General features: G+C 35.7%; 1 protein-coding gene across 1 annotated transcript in view; it reads left to right on the forward strand.

The window, feature by feature from the left end:
* Positions 1–2,153: 2,153 nt before the first annotated feature.
* Positions 2,154–22,018, forward strand: part of CELF2 (CUGBP Elav-like family member 2) — an 806,829-nt gene continuing 786,964 nt past the window's right edge. The window contains exon 1 of the mRNA XM_036112685.2: positions 2,154–2,357. The gene's annotated coding sequence lies outside the window, so the exon portion shown is untranslated. The remainder of the gene's footprint in view (positions 2,358–22,018) is intronic.

Genomic DNA, 22,018 nt, shown 5'->3' on the forward strand with positions numbered 1-22,018 from the left:
ATGCTATTCACAATGATACCGAAGTATTTACTATTGGCATATTAGTCATAAAAATGTATAATTATGAAGTAAGACACCAATTTAAAATAAGCCATTATCATTGCTTTTTTCTAGCTCTCCATATTTTTTCTTCTACATAATTTTTTTCTTCTACTTTTTTTCAGCTACATGTCTTTCTAGAATGCTTCTTTAAAAGGAAAGGATTGGGGAAAAGCCACTTGAAATTACAGAATGCTTCAGGAAAATAAAATCTCTCTTCGGTTAAATCTTTTGAAAAAAATCTATGCATAACACTTTTTAAGCCAAGACATGGGTTGGTTTTATTGCATTTTATGCTGTGACAAAGTACCATAATTAGCACGTTGGTGTAATTTACCACTGTTTCATTAAAGCTGATTGCCTAACTACCTGGGAAGTTAAGATGGCTTCTTGAGTACTTGACCTGCCTTATTTTTCTACACTATCACTGTTTATAGGAATTGAGTGAAGGCACTCATTGCCAGGAGAAAAATAATCCTAATAAAGTTTATAATACAAGGCAAATATATAGCTTTGCTCTTTACCTCCTCGCTATATAGCTTGCTCTTTCCATTTTTGGTTGGTTTGACTTTATCATGAAACTTCAGATGACAATATGGATATCTGGTATTCAGCTAATTTTTTTACCAGTTGAGAAAGCTAAATCACATTTCTTTAAGTTATGTGGCTAATCATTTCTCTTTTGAAAATCTCACTGTAAAAAGTAAAGTGCATTAAAGTCCATTAAGTCAAGCTTGCTCTTGAGTTTCAGGGATTCTACAAATTCTACAGAAATAGTGAAATGCATTTAAATGGCTTGAGGTAGGGATAAGGGAAAGACATTTTAAAAAATACAAAAACTAACGAGCAAAAGTAAACTAAATGCTGTCATATATGAATAACTATCCTATATACAAATAACTTCCTGTTTGCAGCCATGAGCAAAGAACTATGTGCATTTTATCCTTTACTCCTTAGCCACCCACCCTGAGTATGTGACATGACACATCAATCAGCATGGTACTCTTATGTTAGAGCAGTAGGACTAGCTAAGAAAATCCATATTTTAATAGGAGACCCAGTGCTATATACATTATAGAAGCAGTGCTTCAGATCAAGAGGCAAACTTGTGCATAATCCACACTACATGCAGGCTTGTAATAACTTCCATACCAAAGTAGTCTATAGCAGCCTCATCTGAAAAGAAAGTTTAGCAAACAACAACAAAAAACCTTGTTGTAAATTTTCCATAAGCTATTTACATTCTGACAGAAGAAGGATGGACTCTATTACCTTTCATAATTCCTCTGCTACAAACTGACAAGATATGCTGCACATTAAGTAGCCATTTTATTTTTGTTGTTAAAATTAAAGTGGTTTTCTATAGGGGCTGCCTTATGTTAAATTTGCAATGTACAGCACATTTCTCTGTATGATTTGTAGCTATTTGCCCCATTCTTAAAAATGAAAATGAACTTTTTGGATTTGGTTGTGGGGACTTTTTACATTAATACTTCATCCTTTTTAGAAGTTTCTGGTGCTTATGGAATCTCCTTCCTAGGCCCTTCTGTCCCTTGAATTATTCTCAATAGTCTATGCTCAAAAAAAAAAAAAAAAAAAGGAATCAAGTGAGAAGTGGAAACTCTGATAATTTTGATATTTCTATCATCCCTAGAAATATCAATGTTTATGAGTAAAAGGAAAAGACAGGAGAGTACGTGTCTTGGAGAGCTCAACAGGACAGTAAGGTACGCCAAAGGATGGCACTGAACAGATGATTAGAGTAAAAATATAAATAATAATAGTAACTATAATTATTATGCATATTTAGGAAAAAAATGCAAGGAAAAAAACCCAAACAGGAATCAAACCCCATCATCATGAGCTCTGGTATATCATTAAAATGGAAGGGAATTACACGCAAATGCTTCAACTAGAAAATGTAGAATACCTTTCCACTGATGATTTTTAGTTGTCAGGACAAGTGAGACCCAAAGAGCAGTCAGAATGGTCCCAGCATGCTTGTTGCCTTTTTTGTTTGCACAGTAGCTGTGAATTCCAGCCTTGCAGGTAGTGGAACCCAGCGGGAAGAAGGGGCGGGACCCAACGATGCAGCCTGAACTGAGAGCAAATTTAAATTCCTGAGCCTTTTTTTTCCTTTTTTATTTTTCTACTCTGCAACAAACTGAAAAGATTCTAGCACGCTAATTTAACCACCCTGCTTCTTTTTCTTTGCCTTCTTTTTTTTTTTTTTTTTTGTCTCCCTGCTTCCAGGATAATTAAAAGAGAAACCTGTAAAGGCAACATCCCTGTGAGCGAGTTGGTGCTGCAACGTGCTGGTAAGAAAACGAATTTAATTTTTTTATCTTTTCTCTCTCTTTTTTTTTGCCCCCCCTTTTCTGGGCTTTTTTTTTTTTTTTTTTTTTTTTTTTAAAGAGCTGAAGGCTTTGTCTGTCTAATGCAGTCATAAGCGTGGCTTTCCTGCCGTGAGAGGTTAGCATGTAATGAAAAGGTGTAATTGCCTGATATGTGACGCCCGCGTCATACTTATAATGGGTAATAACAGCGTTCCTGTGTACGATGATGCTTCTCCCTGCAAATTGACTGGTCACCCAGTTGCAACAGGGTTAAGATTGTCGCGCTATGGCAATGAGTTGTTGATCATTGAGGGTTGGCGTTTCAGTGTCCTGTCAGGGAGAATTCTTGAGTTCTCCAACTTACTCGCTTGCAGGGGTGTTAGGGTTTTAATAGGTCCGTTACAGACCATAAGTGTTCTGTTGTTTACTCACCAAACAGGAAGTACGATGGTGAAACTTTTTTTAAGTAACACTGTAATTATCCTAGACTTCCTTAGTTCAGATAATGAAACAGACTAAAGTGAGGGCTGAGTAAAGTTGTTTTAATCCCTTTGATCTGTAACTAGTCAGGAGTTCATTAGACAGTCAACTGTGGAGAGCCTAGATCATTTGTGGACCTTGGACTGGAGATGCCAACTTTATTCTTCAAAAGGACAAATTTTAATTTTAATTCAACAAGTATTTCTATAACCTGTGCCTGGGACTGGTGCTGAAAATGTTCTTGTCTGTTACTCTGTTATGGCGAGAAACTGAAGCTAAGGGGTATAAATTTTCAGCAACCAGCTTTTCTTACTACCATTAGAACTGCTCAGGTCATTTAAGATCCATTTCAAAACACATAACTATTGACTATGAGATAAAGTTCCCAAGGTTAAATGTACAATCAATGTACTTCTTTTCCTTCCATGTGTGTAATTTTATGTCAGTTGGCAACTATGGTCAGTACATTTTTTACTGCATTCTAATATTATAAAGAAGGGAGAAAACAAAGACATCTTTCTTATAAACCACACATCTCATTTAAAAATATATCCATGTGGCAAACTTTATTTGAGCTTATCCAGATTCTAGCCTCAGAGGCTAGCATATACATTGAAAGCTTAGGCTTGTCAGTGAGTCCGGTTGGATTTGGGTTGAGAAACTTAGGAACAAAGATTTTCTCTTTTTTTGCCTTAAAAAATACATATAAAATATTAAGGGGTATTTCCTGCTCTTCTCCATTGTTGTTTGTTAACTGTGGTATTTTGTTTTTTGGGGTTTTTTTTTTTTTTTGCTTCTTAAGTAGATAAGTAAAAGATAATAGGGAGATTGTCAGAAAGAGAATGTAGTTACCGAATGCCCATTAAGACCTTTTTCTAAAGAAAAACTCTCCTATGAAAGTTTGAAGATTGTATGCCATTTGCATCTGATAGAAAATGTGGCATTCCATACGCTGGTAACATTTGGTCCCCCATCTCTGTAGCTATTCTATCTAATTGTGTCATTTCTACATTTAACAGCTCTGAACCATGCCGCCCCTTGGGTCCTCACCAATACCCCCCAAATCACTTGAAATGTCTGAAAAGACCTGGGAACATTAGAAAATGTCAATTGTTAGAATAATTTCTGCCTCTTGCATCAAGAGAAAATACTATGGATTTAATAGTTCATTTTTAAAATCTGTTTTTATCCGCCAGTAACTGTCTATTAGGAACATTTCAGTTATAATTGGAATAAATTGTTGCCCAGTAACAAGCAACTAAACTGAAGCTACTTTCCATAGAATCAGTGACTAGAAATAGCTACAAAGAGCTAAATACAAGTCAAACAACAGCACGGGCATTTCTTATTTTTTTAAGATTCATTTCTTTGTAATTTTACCCTTCTACTTAAAATCTTAAATTTGTTACCCGAGGTATCTCTTCTATGAAAATGTCTAATTGACCAAAGTCCCATATATAAAGAATAAAGGCCAATGGATCTCTGAAAAAAAAAATTCTTTCTGATTCAAAATAAGAATGAAAGAAGATAAGCACAACCTCTCACACTATGAGTGTTAACAAGATTCTGGGCTAGCAATACCATTATATGTGAAGAACTGCTATCATCTCTTGCAGAACGTAATGTAAAATTATGGGTTTCATGGTAGGACTCTGTCATTTGAACTAGTAATCAGTCCATAATTCTATAGATGGCTGCAGTTAAAGTGATGCTTTCCCCCATTAATAAAATATTGAATAACACTGAAATTACTTTAGTTAGATTTTACCCTATCCATATTTTCAATAGAAAAAGAACCAATAATATAACCCCACATCCCAATATCTAAGCATGCATAATACCAGAATGTCTTTTCTTCTCCCCTTGCTGAAGTGCTATGACATTACAATTTTAAGAGCAAAATTCTTTAACAGTAGTTCTGCACTTGCCATTTAGCTCTTGTTGCGTTTGGAATAGTTTTCACCTTATAATTGCACTACATATTGAAGTAGAAAAATACCTTATAGAGAGAGTAAACATTGTTATTTTACACACACAGACAAAATTGTATACGATGCTGGAATGAAAGTATAAAGACAATATAAACGTATAAGTCATGCTTTTTGAAAATATGTCATTTGCTCAATTCCTTGTAAGTGTTTACTAAGCATCAACTATGTTAGGATCTGTAGGAAATTGAAAAATGAAAAAGCCATCTCTTGGTCATCAAGGGACTTACAATGAAGTAGAAGTTTAACTGGTAGACTAAAAAGTGTAGTTTGCTTAATTAGCCTTTGGCAAACTTAGCATAGTGTGAGGCTCTCGGGATCAAGAAAAATTCTGACGTATTGTTTCTGACCTCTTGGAACTGGCATATTCTTCAGTTCTCACATTTACTTTGGTAATTTTTCTATGTATGTATTGTCTCTTTCTTGTGGTTTTTAAAAATTATTGTTATTATTGATACAGTCATAATATTGTATTTTTTTTCACTATAATAAGAAAAGAAGCAAGAAATACTAAGCTGGATAACAGGCAATATCAGTCCTAGTCCTTAATTACCACTGACTTTGTTAGTTAATCTTCTTGGGCCTCTGTCTCCTCATCTTTGCAAAGAGGAAGAGGCCCCATCAAATAGTGAAGTTTTTTTTAATTCTGCCTCGCTGAAGATGGGTAACTTCCAAGGAAGAGAAAGGGGAATGTCAGTTTGGGTAGGCACTGTGGTCAAGTGGTTTAAACAAAATGACCAGTTATAAGCTACAAGTCCTAGCCTGTGCGTCGTGCTGAGTCAATGTGTGCTTAAGCCAGTCCCTTGATTTCGTATCTTCTTCTCGCTTCACTGATGTAATAATGCCTACAGGACGAGAGAGAATCGTTGCAACAGAACAGTAAGTGTATATAAAGAATGCTGTTCTACCATCTGTTGAGATACTTCTGCATGTGACCCAAGAGAATAAAGAGAACATTGCTCTCCTTGAAACTAAAACGTATAGCAATGTTTTCTGAAACACATAAAAATATTCTTGTGTATACCTATCCCTAACCCTTTCGAGTAATGAAATAATTCAAAAATGTCACTTTATAACCTATATATTAATAATTTAAAACATATTATAAATGTAAAATTCGAATGTTGTCTAATGCCTATTACTAAAACTGTCTAATATACCCAACTTTTATTTTCTCAGTAAATATATACATGCTTGGTTATACTAAATCTTATAATCCTTTTTCTTTCTTCCTGCCTCCCAGGTTTTCTATTGTTTTTATAAGAATGAAGATAGAGAGATACATGGGATAAAAATAGAGAAACTAGTTTAATTTTTTCCCTTTTATTCTGATCCAAATGTTAATTAATCATTTAGAAACCCAGGTGGATGGACACAGGTAGAGAGAAGGCGAGCTGTTCTTAGATTATTTTTGTAGGAAAAGTGGCAAGACAGGACTTGTGATTTCTTCATTAATTCATTGATTCATTCATTCAAAATTTGTTCTTAAATGTCTATTCTATAAATGGCACTGAAATACCCTGGCTAAAGGAACAGATACCCTGGCTAAAGGAACAGATACCAAAAAGCTTAAACTGTTGCAAATGGCAAGATCTTGTTCTTTTTTGTGGCTGAGTAATACTCCATTATAGATGTACACCACATCATCTTTATTCATCTGTGTTGGGACACTTTGGCTGCTTCCATTTCTTGGCTATTGTAAATAATGCTGCAATAAACATAGGGATGCATATATTTTCTCAAATTAATGTGTTCATTTTCTTTGGGCTAGTGCCCAGTAGTGGAATTACTGGATCTTATGGTAGTTCTATTTGTAATTTTTTGAGGAACCTCCATACTGTTTTCCACAGTAGCTGCACCAATCTACATTCCCACCAACAGTGTACGAAGGTTCCCTTTTCTTCATATCCTCACCAACACTTGTTATTTCTTTACTTTTTTATACTAGCCGTTCTAACTGGTGTAAGGTGATATCTCAATGTGGTTTTGATTTGCATTTCCCTAATGATTAGTGTTATGGAGCATCTTTTCATGTGCCTATTGGCCATCTGTATGTCTTCTTTGGAAAAATGTATGGATAGACCTCCGAGGTATTATACTAGATGAAGTAAGTTCGAGAAAGACAAATACCATATGATTTCACTTATATGTGGAATTGAAAAAACAAAACAAAGTAAGAAGAAACCCATTAACACCTAGAATAAACTGGTGGTTTCTGGATGGGATGGGGTGGGACATGGGCAAAATGGGTGAAGGGGAGGGGGAGACACAGGCTTCCACTTGTGGAATGTATACGTCACAGGGATAAAAGGTACAGCACAGGGAATATGGTATTGTAATAGCACTGTATGGTGGTGGATGGTACAGAGAGCACAGCATAATGTATAGGTTGTCGAATCACTATGCTTGACACCTGAAACTAATGTAACATTGTGTGTCAACTATACTTTAATAAAAGAAGAAAAGAATGTTAAAAAAAGGCTTAAAATGTAAGACATTTTTAAACAAATGAACACAAAAGGGATCATTACAAGTTGTGTTATGTGCTGTGAAGGAAAAGTTCAAGTGCTCTGACAGAAACTGTGGGGGAGGCTAGTTGAAGTTGGTGGGTTCAGAGAAAGCTGTTCTAACCCAAAGATACAGATGCTAACTTTTTCTAAAGTTAAAAAAAAATACGTAATTCTATTTTCTTGTGTCTTTGGGTAGCTGAGTTAAAGAAGTTCTTTACTTACCTAAATTTTTGTAATAACTTCCCAACTGGCCCTGTGCTTCTACAGCAGTCTCTTCTTAATACGCAGCCTGAGTGGTCCATTAGAAATATAAGTCAGAAGATGTTACTCCTCTGCTCAAAATGCTGCAATAAGATGCCTTAGAAACTGGTAACAGTAGTTTCCAAGAAGGGAAACTGGATCGCTGGAACTTAGGGATAAGACAAAGGCTTGCATTTACTGTATATTACACCTTTTGAATTTTTATGTAATATTCATGTATTGCAAAATTGAGTACATAATTTTTCATTTAAACCTGGACACTTTTGAGAGTGAAAGTTGATAATATTAATAATTACCATGGGACAACCACATAAAAGGGAGCTGTCCAGGGCCAACAAGGATAACTTAACCCTACACATCACCTTGACTTGCTCCTTACCCCTGTTGTCCCTGATATTCTAGGCACATTCATGCACTTATACACACAGAGAGCACACTAGGTCTGCTCTTACCTCAGGATTTTGTACCTGATCTTCTCTAAGCCTGGATCGTTCTTCTTCTAGATATCCATATCCATTGCTTGCTCACTTCCTTCATGTTTTGCCCAAATATCACCTTCTCTGACCACTCTTTTTACAACTCACCCTAACCTTCTTTATCCTCCTTCACTGCTTTCTCTCCAAAGAACTTATCATTTCCATTATAGTGTATCATATGCTTTGTATTTTGTTTATTGTTGAACTCTCTCTATTAAAATAGATGTTTCATGAGGGCAGACATTTTGGTCTGTTTTGTTTACTGCTGAATCCCTAGCATCTAGATATACTTAGCACATAGCACGTGCTCAGTAAATACTTGTTTAATGAATGTTGGGTGTCACTGTCATCCTAATCAGTAGACTTAGGGCTATTTCTGGGCTTGGGTCCAGAAGTTGGGTCTGAGTGCAGAAGTGCAAGAGACTGGCTCAAAAATGTGGGGAGTGGAGTCAGGGAGGCTCAGAAAGACAGATCCAGGAACAGAGAGGAACAAAAACTAAAATAGAATATCCAAATAGGTATCCATTTCAAGGACTCAGATGAAGACACCAAGAGAAATGGAGAGATAAGGCATAATTGGAGATGATGAGACAAAACCAGTAGGTTAGATGGCAAATAGGGGCTGTAGTAGAGAGTTTTCTGGTGTTCTGTATATGTGCAGAATCTACTGGAATGTGGGCCAGATCATCTGAAATAAGGTAGTTCTTTCTTACATGGTAACTGTGGCTTTGCTGGGATCTCTAGACTTTCTTAAGGAACTGTAGTTGACCTGAGTAACAATGAGCTGATCTAATGAGTGATAATAAAGAAAGCAAGGTTCAAGGGAATTGGGAAACATTTTACTAAAGTTGTTTTTATAGCCACATCATAGAGTCTGAAATATTCTGTGTGCTTTTTAAAGTAGCACTTTAACCATACAAATAGCATTCTTCAGAATCTACTAGTTACAGGATGATGTAAGCAGGCCACAGAGAAATGGACAGAACAAGCTCTTCTGTTCATGTTTAATTCCACCATATTTGTATATTAAAACAGCCCTGTAGTCTACAGATGATATTATAGGGAGATAACGCTCTCTGAATATTCATCTTCTTCTTTTTTTTTTTAAAGATTTTATTTATTTATTTGACAGAGAGAGAGAGACAGCAAGAGAGCGAATACAAGCAGGGGGAGTGGGAGAGGGAGAAGCAGGCCTCCCACTGAGCAGGGAGCCCGATGCAGGGCTTGATCCCAGGACGCTGGGATCATGACCTGAGCCGAAGGCAGACGCCTAACGACTGAGCCACCCAGGTGACCCTGAATATTCATCTTCTTAAAGGTTATTATAATAAAGATGTAATGGCATGTTTTCCTGGTAAGGACATACTTCAAAGATGTACTATTCTCTGAGTATTTCTATTATACTAGGCTTACCTATTATATAGCTGACCTCTATTTAATTGAGGGGTTGGGGGTAAATCCCGAAAATTCTGCCCTCATTTTGAAAGATACTTGACAGTATTTTAATCAACTAAAGTGATGTGTACTTTACAGAAAATAAACTGAACCCATGTTAAGTGTACAATTTGAAGAGTTTTCACAATGAGTACACCTGTGAAACCAGCATAGCAATTAAGATAGTACAGAACATTTCCATTCATACAAGTTTCCTTGTGTCCCTTTGTAGTCAATCCTGTTCTCCACACCTAGCCTTTAGGCAACCACTGATCTGCTTTTTATCACTACAGATTAATTTATATTTTATAAAATTTTATGTAAATGGCACCATACCATGTGTACTCTTTTAGTGTCTGGCTTGTTTCACTCAGCATAACGCTTTTGAGATTCATACATATTGTTAAGTGCATCAGTAGGTGTTTTTTTATTGCTGAGGGCATTCCATTGTATGTATAAACCATATTTTGTTTATCCATTCACCTGTTGATGGACATTTGGGTAGTTTCCATTTGGGAGCTCTTATGAACAAAGCTGTATGAACAATCAAGTACAAGTCTTTATATGGCCAGAGTTGTTTTCTCTCAGGCAAACAGCTAAAAGTGAAAATGCTGGGTCTTATGACAGGTGTATGTTTAACTTTGTAAGGAAAACCAAGCAGTTTTCCAAAGTGCTGTAAAATTTTATACTTTCACCAGCACTAAAGGAGAGTTCTAGTTGCTAGACATCTTTGCCAATGGTTGATATTGCCAACTTTTCAATTTTAGTCATTCTAGTGGGTATGTGGTGGTATCTTACTGTGGTTTTAATCAGCATTCCCTGAAAAGTAAGGATGTTGAACATCTTTTTATATGCTCATTGGCTTATTGTGAAGTGTCTGTTCAAATCTTTTGTCCATTTTTTCTCTCAATATTTAGTTGTTCTTTTCGTATTGGAGAGAAGTCTTTTTCAAATATCTATTTGGAAAATAGTTCCTCCCAGCATGTGACTTTTCTTTCTGTGTGTGTTTTTTTTTAATTTTATCTTTCAATGCGTAACATTTTTTAAAAATTTGGATTAATCCAAAACATACCATATAACCAATGTATGAATTTTTTTCTTCTATACTTCATACTTTTTGTATTCTAAGACATCTTCACCTATTAGAAGGTGACAAAGATTTTTTTTTATTTTCCCCTATAAGTTTTATAATTTTAGTTTTCACATATAGATCTATGACCCATTTTAATTTTTATCTTTGGTATGAGGTAAAAATCAAGGTTCAGTTTTTTTATATGGATATCCAAAAGCCCCAGGATCATTATTGAAAAACTCTCCCATTTGATTATATTGAACCATTTACCAAAAATCAATCAATCATATACGTGTTGGTTGTCTTCTGCAGTCCCTATTGAGTGATATAATCTATGTTTTCACTAATTCCACACTTTAGAGATTGCCCTAGCTTTGTAGTAAGTCTTGAAAACAGGTGGTATAAGTTCTCCAACTTTGTTTTTCTTTTTCAAAATTACTTTGGCTATTCTAAGTTCCTTTCATTTTCATATAATTTTAGAATTAGCTTATAAATTTTTCCCTCCAAAAAGCCTGGTGAAATTTTTATTAGAATTGTATTTAATATATAGTTCAATTTGTAGAACTGACATTTTAACTACTTTGAGTCTTCCATCCATAAACATTTATTTAGTTATTCTTTAGTTTCAGTGATGGATTGTAGTTTTGAGTAAACAAGTATTTTACAATTTTTGTTAAATTTATAACTTGAGTATACAATGTTTTTGGATGTTACTGAAGTGGAATTGTTTTTTTTTATTTCATTTTCCAACTTCTGTTGCTGTTATATATAAAGACTTTTGGTTTTTATATACTGACTACTGTACTGCTATCCTGACAAACTGACTTATTAGTTCTAGTGAGTATTTTTTGCATATACATTTCTTAGGATTTTCCAAATACAGTATCAACTTTTGATCAAAACACATCATCCTTTCCAATCTATATTTCTTTTATCCCTTGTTTTAACTGACTGAAATAGCTAGGATTTCCAGGAAAACACTGAATATAAATAGTGAGAATCAATGTCCTTTACTTGTTCTCAGTCTTAGGGGGAAGCATTCAGTCCTTCACCACAGAGTATGATGTTCATAGAGGGTTTTTTATGCATACCCTTTACCACAAAAGGAAGTCTTCTGTTCATTGTTTGCTGAGAGTCTTACTAATGAATGGGTACTGTGTTTTTATATACCAAGGATTTCATTTGCTTATATTTTGATTAAGGATTTTTGTGTCTCTGTTCATTAAGGTACTGGTTGGCACCTTTCTTCTCTTGTATTTGTCTGGTGTGCTCTCAGAGTAAGATTGATCTTATAAAATAGGTTGGAAAGTATGCCTTCCTTCTTTATTTTCTGAGAGATTTTGTGTAGGATTAGGATTTTTCTTCTTCCCTAGATGTTTGATAAAATTTATCAGTAAGCTGTCTGGGTCTCGAGTTTTCTTTGTGGGAAGACTTTTAATGACAAATTCAATTTTATTCATAGATACAGTTATTTAAATTTTCTGTTTCCTTTTATGTTAGCTTTGGTCATTTGTGTTAGTCAAGGAATTTGTATATTTTGTCTGAACTATCACAATTATTACCATAAAATGTTCATCAGATTCTCATATCCTCTGAGTACTGTAGGATCAGTAGTAGCATCTTCTCTTTCTTAGTATTAGTAGTTTGTGTTTTCTGTTTTTTTTTTTCAATCAGTTCATTAGTTTTCTACTTCTGCTATAGCAAATTGCCACAAACTTAGTGACTTAAGCAATATAAGTTTATTACATTATAAGTCTATATATCTAAAGTCTGACAAATCTCACTGGGCCAAAACTAAAGCATCAGCAGAGCCACATTTCTTTCAGGAGGCTCTGGAGGAGGATCTATTTCCTCACCCTTTTGCATTTTTGGCAAAATTCCATACCTTGCAGTTATAGACTGAGATCCCCATCCCTTTGCTGGGTATCAGCTGAGGATCATTCCCATCCTCTTAAAGTCACTTCTTGGCTTGTGGACTCCCTCTGCCATCTTTGAAGTGGCAATGGTGGGTCAAGTTCCTTTCACACTTAAATCTTCCTTCTTCCATCTTATTTCTTTAACCCAACTGGGAAAGTCTCTCCATTTGTAGAGACCCAATTGATGGGATTGGGCCCATCCAGTTATTCCCTATCTCAAGGCTATACCATTAGTGATATCTGCAAAGTTTTTTCTTATCATCCAAGGTCACATATTTACAGGTTGCAGGGATTAGAGCAGAGACCTCTTTAGGAGTCCATTTTTCTGCCTCATATGCTGGAAGCTTACATAATTGACTTTGCCCTTTTTTTCCTTTTTCTTATATATGCCTTTAAAGCTATAAAATTTCCCCAACCACCACATTAGCTATATTCCACAAATTTTGGTTTATATTATCTTCATTATTATTCCTTTCAGGATAATTTTATTTTGTGGTTGCTTCTTTTTCTCATGATTTTTAAGAAGTGTGTTACTTAATTTCTAGATACTTCAACTTTTTCTACATATATTGTTGTTGCTGATTTCTATTTTAATTCCATTCTAGTCTGAAAACTTACTCCATAATGTTGTAATTTTTAAATATATGTCCTGACATATGGCTCACTAGAGTGAGAATTCGAAATGTTCATAGAAACAATGTGTATTCTGCAGTTATTTGGTGTATTGTTCTATAATTGCCAGGTAGTTTGGTAATGTCCTTTTGATCTTATATTTTCTTACTGATTTTTCGTCTACTTGTCTTATCAATTACTGATAATAGTATAAAGTCTCCATCCATGATTGTAGATTTGTCTATTTCTCCCCCTTAGTTTCTCTTAATTTTCATTCATGTGTTATTATTAAGTGTATATACATTTATAATATGTATATACATGTATATATATTACATATATACATATATATACATATATATTATACATTATACATACACACTTCTGTATCTTTGTGTGTCTAGAAATTAACTCTATTTTTATTAATTTTTCCTTTTTTCCCTTCTTTTGTGTTAATCAGGTATTTTTTTAAATTTCATTTTAACTTATGTTTTGGTTTTCTAGTTATATCTTTCTGAATTATTTTCTCATGATTTCTTAGAAATTAAAATATACATTCTAAAGTTAATTGTAATATTCCAACAGTATATTTCCATTTACCTTCTCTTTTGAGCTATTGTTATATAATGATATTTACATACATTTTAAAGTCATCAATAAATTGTTTTTATTTTTTGTTTATTGGGTTTGCTTATTTTGGAGGGAGGTTTGAGGGGGGTTGTTTGGTTTTGCTTTAAACAACAATTTCTCTTTTAAAGAAATTAAGAAAAGGAAATATGTTTATATAACCTAAACACCTTCCTTTACATTATTTGTAATGCGGTTCTGGTAATAAATTTTCTTACTTTTTATTTATCTGAAAAAGTTTTAATTTCATTTTTATTTTTTAGGATAGCTTTATTAAACATAGAATTTATTATTGACAGCTGCTTTTTTCTTGTAAGCAGTTTTATTGTGTCATTTCAGTATCTTCTGGCCTCCATAATTTCTTAAGAAAAGTCAGTAAATCATAGCATTCTTCACCTGTTATTAATGTGTATATTTTCTCCGGCTGAGTTCAAGATTTTATTTGTTATTTTTGGGTATCAACAGATTAACTACAATGTAATTAGGAATGTTTTTTCTTTATTTTACTCCTGTTTGAAGTTATTAAGTAACTTGAATCTGAGTTTAATGTTTTCCATCAAATTTGGGAAAGATTCTGCTATTTTTTATTTAAAAAATGTTTCCTGGTCATTTCTCTTTCTCTCTCGGGAACTCTGACTACATTTATAATAGCCTAACTGATATTCTCACATAAGCCTCTTAGAATCTATTTATTTTCCTTCAATCACTTTTTTTCTTTGTTCTTCAAATTGGGTAATTTGTATCGATCAATCTTCAAGTTTTGTGATACTTTATTCTGCTATCTCCAATATGCTGTTAAGTCTATGTAGTTAATTTTTAAAGTTTATTGATTTTTTTCAGTTGTCAAATTTCCTTTTTTTCTATAGATTTCTTTTTTGAGATTTTCTTTTCACTCACTGGCATCATACTTTCTTTAATTATTTGAGCATATTTATAATCACTGCTTCAAAGTTTTTATCTGCTAAATCCAACACCTGGGACCATTGGAAGTCAGTTTCTATTGACTGTCTTTGATCCTATTTATGGGTCATACTTTCTGTGCCTTTGCATGTCTAGTAATTTTTGGTTGTAAACTGAACATTAAAGATAATACATAGAGGGGTGCCTGGGTGGCTCAGTCGTTAAGCGTCTGCCTTCGGCTCAGGTCATGGTCCCAGGGTCCTGGGATCGAGCCCCACATCGGGCTCCCTGCTCAGTGGGAAGCCTGCTTCTCCCTCCCCCACTCCCCCTGCTTGTCTTCCCTCTCTCTCGCTGTGTCTGTCAAATAAATAAATAAAATCTTAAAAAAAAAAATAAAAGATAATACATAGTTGTGACAGTGGATTTTCTAGTGTCCTGAGAATTATGCTCTTTTATTCCAATATTCAATTAATCTTCCTGAACATGAAATGCAATGTTTATCTTTTATTGTAGCATGTAACTACTGATATCTCTGGACTGTTCTTAAGAATTCCAAATGCTTTTATTAGTCTAACCTCTTGGAATTCTTCCCTGTGCCTGTGTAATTTGGCAGTGAGGGATTTGGGCCAAGATTTTATTCATATTTTGGGGCTCTCCTTTCTATAGATTTTTTTGCTTCTAGGAATTTCCTTCTAAATCTAGCTTCTGTGGCATATCCTTAGGATCTCACTTCTGACACTTCAAATCCCTGAGGCTTCAGCCTTATGCTGGCTATGTTTCATGCAACTGGAAAATGTATTCAGCTTAAAAAGCAGCAAAATTATGTATCTTGTCCCATGCATCTTTCATCTTTCAAGAGTAGATTCCTCTCTGACCTCTTCCTGCTTTGTTGAAGGGGCTATAGAATTTCCCATCACTATGCATAGTTTATCTATCAAACACTATGGATTTTTGGTTTCCTTCCTCTGCAATTATCTTGCCCTCAGAGCTTCATCTTTACATTTCCAGATCTTTTCCAGTCCTAAACTCTGATTTCTGCAAACATTTGACAAGGCTTTGTTTTTCCACCATGGTTTTCCTCTGCTGTAGCCATGGGGATTGGGAAATACCCTCAGTTCTTACTCTTTGTAACTATGTTTTTCTTTCTTTTTTTTTTCAAGAATAAGCTCCTTCCAGCTTTTGTACACTGTTGGACACATGTGTCAGTGTCTTTAAATTATCAGGGCTTTTTATGTTTTATCCAGTTTTAATAAATATTATCTGTGGAAGGGTTGGCACAACCACTTAACTCCACTGCCATGACTGTACATTCCTTTTGTAGGCATATTAGTGTGTTTTGTGTGTCTGATATGTCACAGGGACTGTTTAAAAAGTAAGAAATAAACTAATCCAAAGAGGAAATTCTTTGACTTTTTCATGTATGTCAATTTAAACCTGCCCTGTGGTCATTACAATCTCTTATTAACTGGTTAATATGTTCACAACTCATTCATTTTAAGAATTGAAAGCATTGAATCTTATATAAAAAGGTCTGTGAATGAACAGCATTTCATGACATTTTTTCTAGTTTAGAACAAACTGACAAGATTCCAGTCCACTAATCTAATGACTTAAAGGTCTCATTGTAGCTGACTATGGGCCTCCAGTGGTGATCATAAGTATGTTAGTGCCATATATAAGGCAGATAGGGAAATCATCGGTTGCCCCTTCTTCTTCTTCAACTCAGGCCTCAAACAGTGACTATCAAATACCACTGAAAGAAACTGGGCAATCACAGTACCAACTGTTGATTTTCTTCCTACTCCACCCACACCCCAAATGCTGTTTACAATGATAATGAGCAAATTCACATGAAAGAATATGCATTGTAGAGTAAGCAGTTCACCTGTGTTCCTGAAGATAAGTATTAAAGATCCTTGCCACTTAACTTTTGGGTACTCTTGTGGGTTATATTGTACCCCACCCCCCCCAAAAAAAAGATATGTTGGAGTCTTCATTCCCAGTACCTCACAATATGACCTTAGTGGATTTAGAGTCATTAAAAGTGGAATTGGTAAAGTTTTAGAGATGCGCTGCCATCAGGCCGCTAGGGCCATAGGCTGGAATTGGTAAAGTTTTAGAGATCATCCAGGTATAAGGTGAGCTCCTAATCTAGTGTGACTGGTGTGCTTAAGAAGGTAGGCATGTGAAGACAGAGACACACAGGGAGAATACCTTATGACAAGAAAGCAAATGTTATAGTTGTGCAGCTGCCAGCCAATGAACATCAAAGATTACTGACAAACCTCCAAAAGGTAGAAGGAGGCAAGAAAGGATTCTTTTACAGAATTCAGAGGAACGTGACCCTGCCAACACCTTGATTTTGAACTTCTAGCCTCCAAACTGTGAGACAATAATTTCTGTTGTTTTAAGCCACCCAGTTTGTGGTACTTTTTATGACAGCTAGGAAGCCAATAAAGGTGCCTTTGCTAGATATGTGCTTTGCAAGTTTAAGTAAAGATAGTCATTTGGTAAAGGCAGTCACTTTTCTAAGGAGAAGTCTTGAGAATGAAATCCTGGTAAGAATCCTGGTAAGAATATAACATATGCTATAATATATTGAATAGATGTTTGATTGTTCTTGCTGTTCTTGAGGCTTTTAAAAATGTAATTGTTATATGCTTATGTTTATCCATCATATTTATAATGCAGCTCAAATGGAATAATCATTAAATCATTGAAGGGAAACTGAGGCTCTTTATGCTAAATCATTTGTCCAAAGTCACTTGGTAAGCTCTTAGAAGAGCTAAAAAAAAAAGAAGCATGTAATTTTTAACTCCCAGTTTTTCCTCCCCACTGAGCCATTAAATATCAAATATGTGATATTTGACACTGATTTTTAACAATTACAAATTTTAATATCTAAAAGAGAGTGTGAGCTCTGACAAACCATGGATTAGAGCTTAAAAAAATTCTTATGTACCATTTTAAATTTTATAACAGTGCTATTTTCTGTAAGATTGTTAAGGAAGACCCTTTTGGGAAAAGTACCAGATTCTAGAGTCATGAAAGAGGAAGTCGTAGAATATCCGGGAAAATATCCAAGGGCAAAAGGAAGCAGCATATAAAATAGCACCGTAGCAAGAACAAGCATAAAAGAATAAGCTATCAGTGTGACTGAAGCAGAATAACAATGAGAAGAATGATAGGAAAGAAGAGGGATCACACCCTGTGGGCAAAGGTTGGCAAACTTTTTCTGTTAAGAGCTAGCTAGTGAACATTTTAGGCTTTGCAGGCTATGATGTGTACCTAGCAACAACCCAACTCTGCACTGTGGATGAATGGAAGCAGCCACAGATAGTTTGTAAATGACTAAACATGGCTATGTTCCAATAAACTTTATGGACATTGAGATTTGAATTATGGAGTATGTTCATGTGACAACCATTGCACAATGTAAAAATCATCCTCAGCTTGTGGACTGTACAAAAATGGTAGTTTGCCACCCCTACTGGCTTTGCAGGAAGGTTGAGGACTTCTGATGAAATTCTCTGTGTGAGAAGCACTCATCAGGAGGATTTTGAACCAAGGAGTGACCAGATTCGAATTTTATTTTATTTTTTAAAATATTTTATTTATTTATTTGACAGAGAGAGACAGCGAGAGAGGGAACACAAGCAGGGGGAGTGGGAGAGGGAGAAGCAGGCTTCCCATGGAGCAGGGAGCCCAATGCAGGGCTCAATCCCAGGACCCTGGGATCATGACCTGAGCTGAAGGCAGACGCTTAACGACTGAGCCACCCAGGCGCCCCCCGAATTTTATTTTCAAAGGATTGCTGTGGCTGCTTTGTGGAGAGTAAACTGTTGGGGGAGGACACATGGCAGCAAGGAAAATAATTAGGCTTAGCCAGTAAGAGATGATGAGGCCAGGACCAGGATGTGAGCTCTGGACATGGTAAGAAGGGGGCAGCCTTGGGACTTATTCAAAAGTAGATCTGAAAGATTTCACTAATGAATTAGGAATGGCATCCCCAACATGGACGTCAATAGGGAAGATGGAGAAGAGGAGGACTAAGATTCAGGGTCAGAATGTCCAAAGTAGTACTTAAAAAAAAAAGGTTAAGGAGCTTTCATAATGGAAAGAATACTTATGAGTTATATTTTGAACAACTCCCTATAGCTATATTTCTTTTTATCCCCCATGCATGAAGGGATTTTTTTTTATGTTCAGCTAGCCAGCATATAGTACGTCGTAAGTTTTTGATGTAGTGTTCAACGATTCATTAGTTGTGTGTAACACCCAGTGCTTATCCCAACACATGCCCTCCTTAATACCCATCACCCAGTTACCCCATCCTCCCACCCCCCTCCCTTCTGTAACCCTCAGTTTGTTTCCTGGAGTGCAGAGTCTCTCATGGTTTGTCTCCCTCTCTGATTTCTTCCCATTCAGTTTTCTCTGCCTTCCCCTGTGGTCCTCCACACTATTCCTTATGTTCCACATATGAGTGAAACCATATGATAATTGTCTTTCTCTGCTTGACTTATTTCACTTAGGATAATCCCCTCCAATTCCATCCATGTCGATGCAAATGGTGGGTATTCATCCTTTCTGATGGCTGAGTAATATTCCATTGCATATAAGAACCACATCTTCTTTATCCATTCATCTGTTGAAGGACATCTCGGCTCCTTCCATAGTTTGGCTATTGTGGACATTGCTGCTATGAACACTGGGGTGCATGTGCCCCTTCTTTTTACTACTTCTGCATATTTGGGGTAAATACCTAATAGTGCAATTCCTGGGTCGTAGGGTAGCTCTATTTTTAACGTCTTGAGGGACCTCCATATTGTTTTCTAGAGTGGCTGTACCAACTTGCATTCCCACCAACGGTATAAGAGGGTTCCCTTTCTCCACAACCTCGCCAACACTTTGTTGTTTCCTGTCTTATTAATTTTTGCCATTCTAACTGGAGTAAGGTGGTTTCTCATTGTGGTTTTGATTTGTATTTCCCTGAAGGCTAGTGATGGTGAACATTTTTTCATGTGTCTGTTAGCCATTTGTATGTCTTCTTTGGAGAAGTATCTATGTCTATAGCTATATTTTTTGAGTGCTTTTCTGTGTTCACAGAAACATGACTACCCTACACATCTCCCTGATTTGGGTAGGGCAGTTATTGTCATGCCCACTCTGAAAATGAAGCAGCTGGACACAAGGGATTACAGAACTTGCTCAGAAGCATGCATTGGGTGCCTGGTCCTATAGGTCCCATGTTCTCTGACACCTTGACCAGGACTCTTTCTACCACACCAGTTTGCCTCTGACTCACTCAGGTGGATGTAGATGTGCAAACAAGGCAATGGCATTGAGTTATCAGTGTTGCAAGTCAGTTATTGGCAGAATTATTCAAGCTCTGTGCTTGGCCACTCAGGGGAAAAAAAAAAAAAAAACAATAGAAAAGTAATTTTCTTTTCTGTTTCCAGATCAACTTTTCAGGGTAGCATCATTATCTAGGAAGAAACAAAAATTTAGTTATATAATTTTTGAGGGCCTCTTTCTGGGGAACAAGTATAATTCAATCTATTGGTGGAAAAAGGACAAAGAAACCATTGTGCCATAACTAGAATATTTTGCCCCTAACTCATATGCTCAATATACATTGTGCATACAGGTAATTTAAGGCTAGCAAAGAATGCTCCTGATTACTTGTTAACAATTTGTTCAGACCTTGTCAGTATTTTTTAATGCATAGAAAGGCTGAACATTTAAATAATGAACCGTTAAACTCTCAATTTTGAGCAATTAAGATCAGGGAGTACATTTTTCTTCAAGCAGGCAGATATTTTCTTCCTTTTCTTCTGTTGTATATTCCACTTTTAAACTGTTTAGCTTTTTCTTTTGTACTTGTTGATGACAATTCCTTTTCCTTTTGTAAACTATTGCCTCTGAGTCATTTTGGCAACTGGTTCCACTCCAGTTTGAGGCTTTCCAATATCGACACTGTGGGTTTTCATGCTTTCTTGAATAACTATTCCAAGGCAGAGAATTAGTTAGCAGAGTTCAGTAAGAAGCAATTGAAAAATAACTTGGGAAATTTTCTCAAACTCAAGAATGCTCTTGGCAAAATCCCATGATTTCAACTTGTTTCAATTTCATGCCATTCATGTTTATAAGGGAAGGTAGTTTTTGTATTGCCCGATAGCTCTGCTTTCTGATCTAACTTTAATCATACAGCCCTTCCCCACTGCCCCACCCCACCCCATGTAGGTCAGAGAAGATGTTGAGTCCCTATCAGTCAATAATGGCAAGAATTATTCAACTTTGGGGTTACTATCAAGAAGATATTTGAAAAGTGAGTGTGATGCTGAGACCAGGGGCTAATTGAATGTAAAAGCAGTCACTTATTACCAAGTTGAGAACATTAACCGAGTTATGGTATCTATAAACATCTCTTGAGTGAAAAGGGGATTAGCTCCAGAAACAAAGAAGAGGGGTTATCAAAGTAATCCCATTTTGCTGGTATTCTAACATCAGTATGTGAATGGGTGTCTGTGCTCTTGTCCTACTTCCAAATGTCTAAACCCTAAAGACTTTTATAATAAGTAACATTTTGCACTAAATGTGTTTGCTAATATGCAAGTGTTGAAAAAGTAAAGGATCAAATACCCTAACAGATAACCAGTTCCTGGTGGGAAAACATAAATTTATTCTTCATCAGAGCATTAATGATTATAAAGTATTTTAAAAGATGAGAATCTTTGGATTTTCTTCAATCACACTGTTCTGTTTTTGCTTTTTTCAGAGCTATGCTTTTCTATAGCCCTCTTGCTTTTGAGATTAGTAAACTGCCAGTGTTGTCCCTATTTTGGTCTTTAATGCTCAGGTTCTCCTAGATTGTGTTAAAAGCCCAACATATGCCATGTGTTCTTGGATGAGAATCTTAACTGTTCTTCCTTTTGGATGCCCCATTTGGTGACATATATATATTAATATGTATTCCTTTAGTAGATCAGGATATTGTGAGGACAAATAAAGTAACACAATTGAAATTATTCTCACTAAAGAAATGAAGAAGAAACTCTAGAAACTTAAGTAATTTAAACAAATACATTATTTTTATTTAATTTCCATAAAAGCCGACTAAAATATCTGCACAAATGCAGGAAATTGGAGAGAGAAGCAATTCAAAATAGTTAACCTTCATCCTATATTTTAAAATGGAGAATTACAGGGCGCCTGGGTGGCTCAGTTGGTTAAGCGACTGCCTTCGGCTCAGGTCATGATCCTGGAGTCCCTGGATCGAGTCCCGCATCGGGCTCCCTGCTCGGCAGGGAGTCTGCTTCTCCCTCTCCCGCTCCCCCCTCTCATGCTCTCTCTCTCATTCTCTCTCT

This window comes from Halichoerus grypus, chromosome 6, assembly GCF_964656455.1.
Source record: "Halichoerus grypus chromosome 6, mHalGry1.hap1.1, whole genome shotgun sequence".
In the NCBI taxonomy this organism is placed as follows: Eukaryota; Metazoa; Chordata; class Mammalia; order Carnivora; family Phocidae; genus Halichoerus; species Halichoerus grypus.